Source organism: Sinohyriopsis cumingii, chromosome 9, assembly GCF_028554795.1.
Source record: "Sinohyriopsis cumingii isolate HCF-2022 chromosome 9, ASM2855479v2, whole genome shotgun sequence".
In the NCBI taxonomy this organism is placed as follows: domain Eukaryota; kingdom Metazoa; phylum Mollusca; class Bivalvia; order Unionida; family Unionidae; genus Sinohyriopsis; species Sinohyriopsis cumingii.
Window position 1 is genome coordinate 23,218,514 of NC_142969.1, and position 13,914 is coordinate 23,232,427.

General features: G+C 40.2%; 1 protein-coding gene across 1 annotated transcript in view; it reads right to left on the reverse strand.

Annotated features, from left to right (window-relative positions):
* Positions 1 to 13,914, reverse strand: part of LOC149791390 (thiamine pyrophosphokinase 1-like) — an 83,068-nt gene that overhangs the window by 37,453 nt on the left and 31,701 nt on the right. The window lies entirely within an intron of this gene.

The window sequence follows — 13,914 nt, forward strand, 5'->3', positions numbered from 1 at the left end:
ACTAAGCTAGCAGTAAATGTTTCGTTTTATTCAGAGATCTACTAAATGAATTGCTACTATCATCACCACTACTTCTAGTGTTGCTGCTACTACTACTTATACTAATGCTACTACCGTTATTACCACCACCACAACCATATTACCAATAATGCTACATCATCATTACCACCACTATTACTACTTCCATTAACTGCTTGGGTTTCACTTACTTTTCTATTCCTATCAACTAATATTTAAATTACAGACAGCCGGATAAAAATATTTCTACTATATAGTGTAATATTTGATTTTGTTTGGATTAGTCAACAGTACTTAGAATGTAATGATGAAAAGTGTGGTACTTTTGATCTAATGTTTGCTACGTGTCTCATAATATAAAATAATAATCCACATCAATTGGAAACACTCTTCTCCATTATCAATTACAAAAAACAAATGGTAATATATGGTCCGATCATTGATTGGGGATGAGACCGGAAGTAAAGCTTGGTGGGGAATCCATTATACATTGCATTATGCTGTCAAAAAGAATAAATGTCAAATATATTAAAACATCAGTCTATGGAAAGCTAATTATTGAGTAATAGCTTACAGTAAATAGGTAATTTACAAATATTACTCACTTTTTCTGTCCGATTAGTTTTGAATGATGCATTCAGTGAGCGCTAGCATTTTATTATATTTTTGTTTTATGCGCTCTTCATCAAACAACGTAAGCATTACGTCATGTCTGACAGCATTTTCATTTAAACACTGGTGCATCCATCCGTATGTAAACTTTTTGTGTCAGTCATGTGACCATGGTGGGCTACCAAATAAGTGAATCAAGTTATATCCACTTGCAGAATGAATCATATCTATACAGTGTCGCGAGCCACATTCAATTGGCGTAAGTCTTTGGTTCTTCACAAAATACTGGACTACATTTTCTTAATTATTTTTGCAGATTTCATCATGGTCAGCAGATTTCATCATGGTCAACAAATGATAATTTGATGAAACTTTAACCATCAATAAATCCTTACATCCTAATATCAAAAGCTAAATTAAGATGGCTGACATCAAGTCGACAGCTAGTTCAAATACGATTGTTTCGATCATTTCCCATTCCCTTCACGCCCACAACTTTGTAAAGATATACAATTGTAACATTGCCGTTTGAAATATCAATAGTATACGGTATAACGCTCATATAATCCGGTTGTTTTGTTTGTTGTTTTTTTGTGTTTGTTTTTGGGGGGGGGTTATTATTCAGAGGACTAGATTTTGACCTCCAGATTCAGCTATCACTGTATGCACATGAGGGGAAAAAGCACCTGGAAATAATTAAAAATACGTGTGTATATAGAACTTTCAATGGCATTGGGACACAATCAGTGCAAAGACGCATGTCATGGAAAACGTGAACTGTGCGGAAGAGCATATTATGAATATTTGCTCACGTTACTTGTTGGTCCCGGACAGAGATGTGATATCGAAGTAGTGTCGCGTAATTAGCTTTGCCGGCCATGTGGATCGGTCGCTAAATATTATCGTGCGCGGCAGCGAAGAGTGGAACCTGTCGCCGAGGAAAACCTCAGCGACAACGTTAAAGAAAAGACGCTGAAGTCAAAGAAATAATATGTAGGATTCAAGCGATCGCGGTTTCTGATCCTTGTAAAGGAAAACAATACTGCAAAAATGTATAAATAGGACAAAATTTTCCCTCATATATTGGCATGCCATATATGAATAAGTTTAAGCTATTCGAACGCGGGATAAGGATATTAAGTAGTATGACAAAGGCAGATATACTCTCAGTATTAGGACTCTCGTGTGGGCCGCGTCCAACTGTAAGCCTGCGTCGTGAAACAGCATCAAGTTTCTATCACGGATCAGGCATGCAAAGATTGCACGTGTGGCCGCTGATGAACAAGTTGTTCAACGAATATCATCTGTTATCACCGCTGAAGCTGCCGCGTGGGTTCGTCAACGACTCCAAGTCTCCCAGTTTTAGCTGCTGAAGAGCAATTGTGATTTCAAAGATTTCTGAGCAATCATTCCTGGCGCAAACAAACCAGGCGAAGATGCTGTGAAGCTTCTCTCAAACATGCGTCCGTCGATCATATCAACGTATCAGCAGACGGAAATATCAGGGAGCAGGATGAACATTAGTTGCTGTTTTTACTATACCACTTTGAGGCGGTTCCAAAGCATACGCGGACACTGTCGCGGTGGGGTGGGAGTGATCTTGAATCACAGGGACACACATGATATCAATAATGGAATCGACAAAGATATCATTAAGTCTTATACGGCACGGCGGGTAAGCCTGGAGGAATTTTCCAATGTAGACGCTGAATGAATGCATTTAGTTCCAGGGCAGCTGGTTCATGGCCATGGATCCTGCTGCGATGGAATCAGTGAAAAGCCACAGCGCACAATCATGTCTGAGCCTGGCAAAAATGTTTTGAAATTCACCGAGGTGCACAGGAAAATGCTGGTTCGTATCTGATTTAAGCGCATTTCCAATGTTTTAACGCTCCCGTGTCAACCGAAGAATCCAACGACCAAGAAACCCTCGCGGTACAATCGAATACGTGCACGTTGCTGAACAAGCTCCGTGTAGGTTTTGCTATACTGTTGTCAGATGTGATGGACGGACTGAGCTGCCAATGGTGTAAGGTGACAAGTATTCGGATGATAAGTTTATTAAATCGTTCGAAGTTACAGCCACATATCCGGTAACAGCTCTTCTCGTCTGAGGGAATGATCACGATTACTGATGACATTTATGGTAGATACTGAGTCACTCACTGCAGAATTTGTGAATGATTTTTCAGTCCCACTGCGACTGAAGTTCCAAAGTTCGCGATTATTGTCACATTACTGGTGCGTATCGAGGAGCCGCACAGAGCTCATGCAATCTTCAGCTAAGAATTCATTCAAGCAAAGCACTAATTCCCGTAGTGATTCATAACCTTCGCGGTATGATGGCCATGCTATAATGCAATGAGTCGTAGTTGCTTCGAATGCGATAATAAACGTCATCACCAACAATAAGGAAAATACATGACGTTCCAGCTGGGTCAACTGCTTTTTATTAGGTCGTTGCGGTTTTTCAATTCCAGGTCCGACAAACTTGTTAGTAACATTACGGCTGAAAGCGATGGTCGATTTGGGATTACTCGCCAATATGGTGGTGCTGCTAATGAAATATCTGGTGTGCTCGCTCGCAAAGGAGTGTAGCCGTATATCTATATGATCGACTGGGACAAGTTTGGTTGGAAACGTCTGTCTACTATCACGACCTGCATCTGTCTACGGATTTGGTGCTGCTTGTGGATGTCTTTAAGACGTCTCGTGATACAGCCTTACGCGTGTAAAAGTTCGATCATGTGCATTACGTCTCTTTGCCGGGATTGAACAGAGATACATTACTGTCAAAAGTCGAGTTGGATCTGTTCGCTAATAATGATCAACATTTATTTATCGAACGTGGTATCCGTGTCGGCATATTGATGTTGAGTCACCGATACGCTAACGCGAGAAAAAAAAACTTGTAAAATTATACGACCCTTCCGACCCGAACAGGCTCATAATATACCTGGATAGCAATAACCTATATAAAAGATCAGCAATGATGCAGCCAATGTCAATAGGGGCGAGTTTGTAAGGATCGATCCCGCGCATGTAGAAGTTGACATGGATTATTTAGCCGAGCTGCACAAAAGCCACAACGAGTATAGGCTGGCCAAGAAAGCGTTGTCGCCGAATGTACATAAATGTGCTGCGATGCGTGAAACTCTTGTTGAATCTTCGTACGTCAGTGGCTCTGCCTCTTTGTATCTGCTGGCAACATCTACAATGGTTAACGCCTTTTTGTATGTATATGTATGTACCCGATCATCAAGGAAAATTAAAATAATAGCCTAATGGACGTTATTTGGCGTTCTCACATGAAACTATCCACGATAAAGTTTCCTTGGTGCGGTTAAGTAAATCTGCTACTAAGCTTGTTTGGCCAGCCATACTCTAGCGACCATCTTGGTAGATTTTGCCACACTCACCAACACATCAACGGCTGCTTCTCCATTCCAGTAACCGCGGAGACTGTAGTATTGTAGCCTGTTTCTCATCCATGTTTGTCATATCAATGTGCTTTGCCTCTAAAGGTTTCTCCCTCAGGTAGAACATTAGACTTCACACTTCCTTCGATGATCCACGGGCACGGATATAAATTGACGCTTTATAAGCAAGATTGTATCGGTAACATGCATCATCAACACGGTTAACAGGTTCTTCCCAGGGCTTCTGTCGGCATTCGTGTAGTCGTATATCCCATTGTGTCTCAGGCCCGTGATATTTGTATCCAGAGATATGCTTTTTGCTAGAATATTTACTCCATGGTACCATGGGTAACTTGTTAACGTAGCAATGATATATCAAATTATTTCGACCTGGAAGGTCCGGCAAACGTAAACAGTTTTGCTCCACATGGAGAACAAATTCCAATGATTCTGTCTCTACGATTATGTGTTACAATCCTAGATGAATTTACAATATGAGGTTTCATATGGCAATGATTGCGTTATGCAAGAACTGACATTCAGCATGGCATCACGAAAAGACTTCACATTCATTGACTTCTCTGCCTCTTTGAAAAATCGACCACTCAAGCATGGCGACATGTGACTATACGCGGTTTGCACGCTTATCACTCAAGACTACTGAAATTCATTCGGAACATTCTATACATTTAAACTTGTGATAAGACATTTATAATTATTTGGGATTTAAATCACAATACTGTATCTTTTGTATTTTAGCTTTGTATTGTACAGGAATACATTGCTTATTGATTGTGCTTACGTTCTTGGTTTCACTTCTTTCTGTTACATAGTTAAAGATCTAGAGTCGTATCAATATGAATGGATTGATTTGGGTTTGGCGAGCGCACAGCTAGTCTTTACTACTTACGTATATCTAATTGACGATTTTGTAGCTCTGCATAGCTACTTTCAATTCCTGAATTTCAGAGGTAACTTATTAAAAAAGAGCCTATAACTATTTTACAACATATAAAATATGTCATACATTTTCCCCAGCACACAGAAGCAATCATTTTCATCAGCAGACAGCACCGAGTCTTCCTAATATTGATGACAACTGAATGTCAATGTAAGTACTCAAAGGCATGAAAATGTACGCTAGCTTTCTCTATATTGTTTGAGGATTAGAGGCGGTAGCATAACTGACAGAGCTTCCGACTCATAATACATGAGTAGAGTGTTCGATATCCGGGTGTCTCGGTGTGTTTTCTGAACGGGGTACCTATTTCCACGACAATATACAGCTAATAATGTGCTAAAAGTGCCGTAAAACGAACTAAAAAAATTGTGTTCAATACTGTTAACAACTTTGCCCTGTGCCTTGCCCATTAATACGGTGCTCCAAAAGTCCTAGAGTGGAACCAATATTATTGTGAAGAAACCTTTGCGGAGTGATCTTGACGTCTGCTATTTCTTGCCCCAAAATTGACAGACTTCTTCACTAAAAAAAATGCCGTCCACATTGGTTGGTTTCAATATGTGATAAAAAAAAAACTAATGCTATTGTGCGGAAACCATTTTTTCTTCATTTAGTTAGTGACTTTCACCTCTCACCTAAAATTTAATAAGATTTCTTCTTTACACCTAGTGAAGTATCCACAAAAACTGGTACATGTATGTAATGAAAAAATAATAGTATTGCCCGAAACAATATTACGTGTATCACAGTGACCTTGACATTTGACTTTTTAAGCCCGAAACCCACAGGGTTAGTTCATACCCCGAAGTGCAGTCCATTACCTGTATGGTACCTATAGATGGTGGAGAACTTGAATTATTGAGTGAAACGATATTGGTGAACAGAGATGCGGACAAATATCACAAAAAATACAGGGTACGGATGCAAAATTGGATCGAGCTGTTTTTATTGGAAATGATAGGTGATGATACTAAGATGATACGAGAACCACATACATGCATATGTTACTAAATCATGTAAAAAAAACAACAACAAAAGAATAAAAACAAAAACATATCACATGCATTGTGTAATGGGCAGGTACAAATAAACATAATTTAATCTTATATCTATTTTTTCTAAATTCCCAAAATTGATTTGTGAATCTAACTGAGCTGATTTATAGAAATATAATGTTTAAAGAAACTACCTAATTACAACAAGTTTAACAACTGCAATACGAAACAAACATGTTTTATGGCCTTATCAAATATTACAATTCTTCAGCGACCCACCCAATCAACACCAATATCTTCACATATTTGGCATCTGTTGTCTTTCCAGCGTACAGTAACGCTTCTCCGATACATGCGTAAACATTTATGCTTGATATTTTTACAACACTGTACGCACAATTTTCGTTCAATAAGTTATTAGCATGTTTCAATGTTTACAATAGTAAACCATCATAAAATCCCATCAGCCACATGTTATAAGTAAATATAATTGTTAATGATGATACAGCTGGAAATATGTTAATGCTTGCTCGTCGGCCCTTTACCTTTTTTGTTGATTTTATAAAGTTTCATTATGCCTTCAGCAATTCAATGCTAGTCAAATCAAGATGCATTAATGGAAGAAATGGAAGAAATGTTTGAGTACAGTTACTGCCATGGATGAATACATGTATCGCCACAGCTGGTGACATTTTCAAGGTTATTCTTCCCTTAGGAACTGATGTAATTATTCGCATCAGTTCAAATGATGTGTGTATGTATAATGTCGTATTCATCAGTGAATACAACACAAACAAATCACCTTTGTGCAATGACCGTATATTTGCTATTGATGAAAACAAAGTAATAAATTTCCGAGCAAATAAAAGTGGTCTTTCAAATTTCTCTTCATTTTAAACATGATGTTGCTTACTCCTTACATAATTTCGACGTTTACATAAACAATTCCATTCAAATACTACAACGACTCCATTTAATATCTTTCATGTGTTCATGGTAGAAATTTATCAGATTTTTTGGAATAAACGTTTGTGATAAAATGCATTTATAAGGAGGCTGACAATAACTGCTAGAAGGCCATAATATGACGAAATAAATTGTCCATTTTATTTTCTTTAAAGTCTTTAATACAATAGACATTGTCCTGTCTTCAGATTAATATTCTGGCACAATTTATGTCATTTTACTGATGAAGTGTTCCTCACACTTTCTTAGGAAGTATAATTTACATTACAGAAATAACGACAACTGCAGTCCTTCCTCTTGTCTCTGCGGGAATCATGTATTACTATCTGTGTGTGTGTGTGTGTGTGTGTGTTATTTGGATTTTTAACGTAGCTCAACGATTTTTCAGTCATATCGCTATGATGTCTACAGTGTGGCAGTTTATAGTGATGTCTAGCACTGGGACATCATGTCGCAGACATATAGTATCATGTCCCACCCAGTCACATTATCCTGACATCAGGTCAGTCAGGCTTAACACTAACCTCTTAATGCTGAGCGCCTAGCGAGGCAGCTGTTAGTACCATTTTTATGTCTTTGATATGACTCGGCCCAGGATTCGAACCCATATCTTAAAAAAAGCTGTTTGATGCAATATGTTTTCAAACGTTTTTGACATCACTGACATAAGACGAAAAACCGTTGACTGAAACTATATAAGCGAGAGCATTAAAAGAAATTACTTGCTAAAGGTATAAAGTATTATTTTTATCAAAACGTTGCTGGTTATAAAAGTTATTTGTTCATTTGATCAATTTAGTTCTATACACAGGATCATGCTGAACTCCGTTATATCCATCAGAGCAATAAGCATAAACCTTTTGATGCCAATGACGTCAAAATAAAGTCCGGAATCAAAAGTAAAACTGTCGACACAGACGTCGGAAAGTAATGTGTAGGAAAATAATATATTCCATCAGCTCTATCGTATGAGGAAAGACACTAGTTCATGAACATCAAATATTTACAGCAGATGGATGAAATGTATATAAAATGAACTTCACCTTTCACGTACATAGAATGTGAGTTGAGAGGAATTAACCCTGATGTTCTTACCGAATACGTCCCATTACATTATGCTAACTACATCGCCTGAAGCCCCTACGAAAAAGCCGGACACACACACACACACACACACACACACATGCATGTAATTTTGACACTGGTCTTCCATTCATTCTTCAATCAAAAAATGGCTTAAGAGGGGTAGCCGCTGGTGAGGGGGACAAGATTGTAAAATGCACATCTCTGGCAAAAGATTAAGACGGCATGCAACTATATATGTCCTCAATGAACAGGTGCCCTTTATAAATACATTTAAAATAATATGGAAATTACTAGACATTAGGATTAAAGGATGTATACATTTCGTCTTCTGAGACCTTTACCGATTTAAATATACACACATAAAGTCATTTTGTAAATGTCATTTCCTCTCGGAAAGAAAAGTGCTACTGTTAAAATAAATGGTATAAAAAACAAAGAAAAGATTTTCTGAATCATAAAAAATGTACTGCAGATATAATAGACTTATCTTTTTTTCCAGCTATATGTCATACATTCCGAAATAATACAGTGTGAATAGAAATGGCTTTATAACATTTGTGTGGAAGTGAAAGTCATAATAAAGCAGCATTTAATTTAAAATGTTAGTGCTAGGACAACATTTACAGTATTAAGACATATATATGGCAGTGTTTTTCATTATTTAACAAATCAATGATGACTAAGAATGCAAATAAAAATTGAAATAACATTGTAAAATAATGGTTGATAGTTTTATTGTAAGGTTCGTGGATGTGATATAGATCAGTAGTGAAAGGGGTCACCCTACGTACAATGGGAATTAGCATTACAGGGACCCCTGGGTCACTCTACGTACAATGGAAATTTAACATGGCGAAAAATCGTGGGTCACTCTACGTACAAGGGGAATTTAACATGGCAATAAATCGTGGGTCACTCTACGTACAAGGGGAATTTAACATGGGATTTTTTAAAAAAAAGGGTAGGCAATGGAAAGGCTATCTCTTTTCGAGATATATGGCTGGCCCTGAAAAGGGCCTTTGGTTTATGTTAATATGCCCTTAACATAAAGGGCATTTGCGACATCTTCTTTTCCTCAAACTTCGTCTTACAGCAGGGCCATACATCAGAGTCCTCTTGAGGCAACCTTGTCTCTCTATATAGACTCTTCTTATCCACAGGCTGCTGTTGGTCCTGTGGACAACGGTCCACTTGGATCGGACATACATGAGCATGTCCGTCCTGAACATCATTGTTGACACAAGGGTTGAAGATTCAACGTCGGTCCACATGTTGAGGCTCCGAGAATAGGTGAATCAATGCAGTGAACTGCGCTTATTTATAGGGACAGAAAGGATTGAAACGGATTGAGTTCATTCACCAATCCGAACACGCGTTACAGAATTCAGTCAGCCCGCATCCAATCCGAAGAGAGCAGTCTGTGACGTCACGTAGTCAATATAGATTCGCTAGCGCTTGTGTGCAGTCAATCTATGCGATAGTGATTCAACATGACGGAAACTCAGAAAACGATCCAGTGGGGTGCACCAGCAGGGGAGACCGCCCAAGGGAACCCGGACTTACTTTCAGAAGAGGTGAATTGGGATTTTGTGGATTTTCTCTCCTCGCAAGAATTTGTTCCGGAACCTTCGTTACCTTCTTCATTACCGCAAGTGGAGAATTTTAGACAGAGACAGAAAGAAGAATTGGAGAAATTTATACAACGACAAAAGGAAGCGGAACAGGCTTTTCTCCTACAGCAACAGCAACAAGAAGAAGAGGTAAGAAAAAAACAACAGCAAGAAGAAGTAGCAGCAAAGAAACAAGAGGGTGAAAATCAAACGGTCACGGTACTGTTGGACATTTTAGCGGAGTTAAGAAGTCTGAAACAAATGTATCAGACTTCTTTATCACGACCGAAGAGAATACGACCTTCCCGAGCCAAACATGTCAACCCTGTGACTAAGCCTACCGTACCACCCTTAGTGATTTCAACCCAATCATCATCAACATTACGCAGTCCAGAAGTAGGCCTTGGCCGTGGCAAAGGCTTAAGGCAGTTAAAATTGATTGTTTAAACTCACCCCTGCACCATGAAGAAAAAAGGCCCTTTTCAGGGCCACCCACATTTCTCGAAAAGAAATACAATTTCAATTTGCCAATAACTCCAAAAAAAACTCACCCATTTTACCTTATAGTACGTGTCTGTGTATGAGTGCGTGAGTGTAGCTTCTTATTTTAAAATCAAAACTCAATGACTCTTACCTTATATCATTCATTTATTCTTTTCTCCATTTTTTACAATCCAATTCACAACACAACACTTTAATAAAAAGTTCATTGACTTCTTCTTTTCTCCTTGTTTAGTCTCTCTGTTTTTTGAATTTCTTCACCGTCACACTCTTTTCCTCTTCTTCTTCCTCCTCGCTTTCTTCCCTTCTTTTTTTCTCCTGTTTCTTTTTCTTCACCTGTCTTCTTTCTTCCTCAGAAGAATCCCTCTCTTCCTCTGAAGAATCCCTCTCTTTTTCTTCTGAAGAATTCCTCTTTTCTTCTGACTCCTCTTGTTTCTTTTTGGGGCAATCTGGAGACCAATGTCCTTTTTCTTTACAATAATAACAGGTATCTTGACTTTTGTCTTTTTTATCCCCTGTTTTTGTTCTTTTTTGACGGTCTGGACATTCTGAAGACCAATGCCCTTTCTTCTGACAGATATAGCAAGTATCCTGACTTTTATCTCGAAAGGAAGGAGAGTAGTCCGTAGGCTGGTCTGAAGAGAATTTTCTAATGACCCTTCGCAAAGCTCTGACGAAACGTTCCATCTGGTTAGTCTCTTCCATCGTTGTGCTCGGCTTGAGAGTGAAATGAATAGTGAAAGGACAAGACACACACCCTTTTATATACGCTGGTCTGCCATGACTATAAAGTAGTTTATGGTGTTTGAACTTGAGTCATTTGACTTTTTGCTTTCAAGATGAAACGATCCCATTCATTCGAGAAGAAAGAAGAAGAAGAAAGTAAGAGGCAGAAACGTGATCTATCGCCTCGTACCAGGGCTGAAATCTTGGCACAAATTCATGCCAGTGATTTTGAAGAGGACATGAGTGAACCAGAATCCGAACCCTCTAAACCAAGTTCACCACCCTTTGTCAACCCTGAAAAGTACTATTCCATTCGAGAGACGGAAAAGCGCTCCTCTAGAAAATTTAGAACCACGGCTTACAAATACACGGTGAAGTTTAAAGATTTCAAGGCTGAAGTGCCGTTAGAGAAAGCAGAAGTGTTCATCACTGAGGTGTGGGATTCTTTGCTCACTGCACTCAAGCGACAATGTCAACCCAAAGAAGACGATCGCTTGAGACTTTCCATACAACACGACGGTTTGAAATCCCCTGTTTGGATCGAGTTTAGCACCCCTGCAGAATTGACTGCTTCCAAAGTCATGGACAAGATTCAACACGTACAACAATCTAATGATCAGTTTGACATCACCGATGGTAAAGCCACACTGGACATGACCCACGTCTCTCCTCCTCAAGGGACAGGACGCAAAAAGATGTTATTGGTGGACGACCTTCGCAACACCAAAACGAGTCTCGTCCGAATTAACAACCCTCATGACCAGATGTGTTTAGCCCGTGCCATCGTGGTGGGACCAACCTATGCCAACAAGAACGACACGGTAGAATGGAAAAGAACCTGGAACACTATTCAACGTTCCGACCGAGCCAAACAACGAAACGAAGCAGAACTCCTGTTACAACAAGCCGGACTGCCCAAAGACACACCCTGTGGCATTCCCGAGATGCAAAAATTGCAAGATGTCCTAGCTCCACGATACACCTTGAAAGTGCACCCTCAAGAAATGCGCGGGCCTCTATTGTTTCGAGGCCAAGATTTTAAGGACGGAAAATACATTCACCTTTATCATCACGATGACCATTTCGATACCATTACCAGTATCACTGGATTCCTGGGATATGTTTATTATTGTGAGAAATGTGACTATGGTTATAATAATCGAGAGCAACACAAACATTGTGGATGGAAATGCTCAGGATGTTTGGCATCTCCACCCTGTCTGAGCGAAGAACCAGTGCCTTGTTCCACTTGTCTGCGCACGTTTGTCAGCCCTACCTGTTACCAACAACATTTGAAGACGCAAGGTTCACAGAAGAAATGCGCTTGTCAACTGCTGAGATTGTGCCCCGCGTGTGGACAAGTCATACGTACCAATAATACCAAGGCACACGTATGTTCAGGAAAGAAAAAATGTCACATTTGTCACCACATCGTGGACTTGGAACACGAATGTTACGTGCAAAAATACCAACCCCCACCAGAGAAAGAGGACGGTCACAAGAAGAAAGGCAATTTCATCTTTTTCGATTTCGAATGCATGCAAGAGACTGGCATTCACATTCCTAATTTCTGCGTGGCTCATCGAGCGTGCGAAAAGTGCATTCAAGAACCTATCTTCAGTCATTGCCCTCACTGCAGCAAGATTCCCGGAGGGCGTGAAAAAAATCTTTCGGGGACCAAACACGTTAGCCGATTTTGCCCAATGGGTCTTAGACCCCGTCGACAAGACGTGGAGCCAAGAGGACATCGAACGTTACGGAGATTGTCATCGTCATGCCACGGTGATGGCTCACAATTTCTCCGGATACGATGGACAGTTTCTTCTCAGATACTATACGGAACATGGCACCGAACGTCCTAAAGTGACTTTGAACGCAGCCAAAATCATTTTCATGCAAGTGGGACAAGTGCAGTTTAAAGATTCGATGAGCTATTTGGCCATGCCTTTGAGTCGAATGCCTAAAACGTTTGGAATGACAGAAATGGCTAAAGGGTATTTTCCACACTTTTTCAATACGGAAGCCAATCAACACGCCGTTCTACCCCATTTGCCCGAGGCTCACTATTACGACCCCGACAACATGCGTACCGAACAACGAGAAGCTTTCTACACTTGGTACCAGATTCACGCTTCGGACCCTTTCGACTTTCAGGAAGAAATGCTAAAGTATTGTCGTTCCGACGTGGACATTTTACGGCGTTGCTGTGGAAAATTTCGAGAACTGTTCATGGAACACGGAGGGGTCGATCCTTTGAAAGAAGCTTGCACCATTGCCAAAGCGTGTTCCTTAGTGTACCGCCAACGATTCATGCCTGGAAAGACCGTGGCTGTCATCAGTCCTCAAACGACCCACTATGTCAAGCGTCAGTACTCGGTCAAAGCCCTACGCTGGTTACATTACTTGTGCGACAAGGAAGACAAGTGGATTCAGCATGCCCGCAACGGAGGGGGCGAAAAGACCATCGGAACGTATTCGGTCGATGGCTGGGACTTAGAAAACCCCAAGATCGTGTACGAGTTTAACGGTTGCTTATTTCACGGATGTCCCGTCTGTTAGCCTGACCGTGGCACTAAAAATCAGTTTTTGCAACGAACCATGGAAGACTTGTACCAGGACACTTGTCAGCGACGCCTAAAGTTAGAACAGCAAGGATACCAAGTGGTGGAAATGTGGGAACACGAGTACGATCACCGTATGAAAACCGATCCCGAGTTTAAACGCCTCGTGGAAAGTTACCAGTTCATGGACCCGCTGAACCCGAGGGATAGTTTGTACGGAGGAAGGACCAATGCCACCTGTTTGCTGTACCAAGCCGACGAAGAGAAAGGAGAAGAAATCAAATACTTGGACGTGTGTTCGCTGTATCCCTACGTGTGCAAATATTGTCGCTTTCCTGTAGGGCACCCACAATTGTTAACGGAACACATCGACCTGAAAAACATTCGACAATACGAAGGCTTGATCAAGTGTAAAGTTTTGCCTCCCACGAACCTATACCATCCCGTCTTACCTCACCA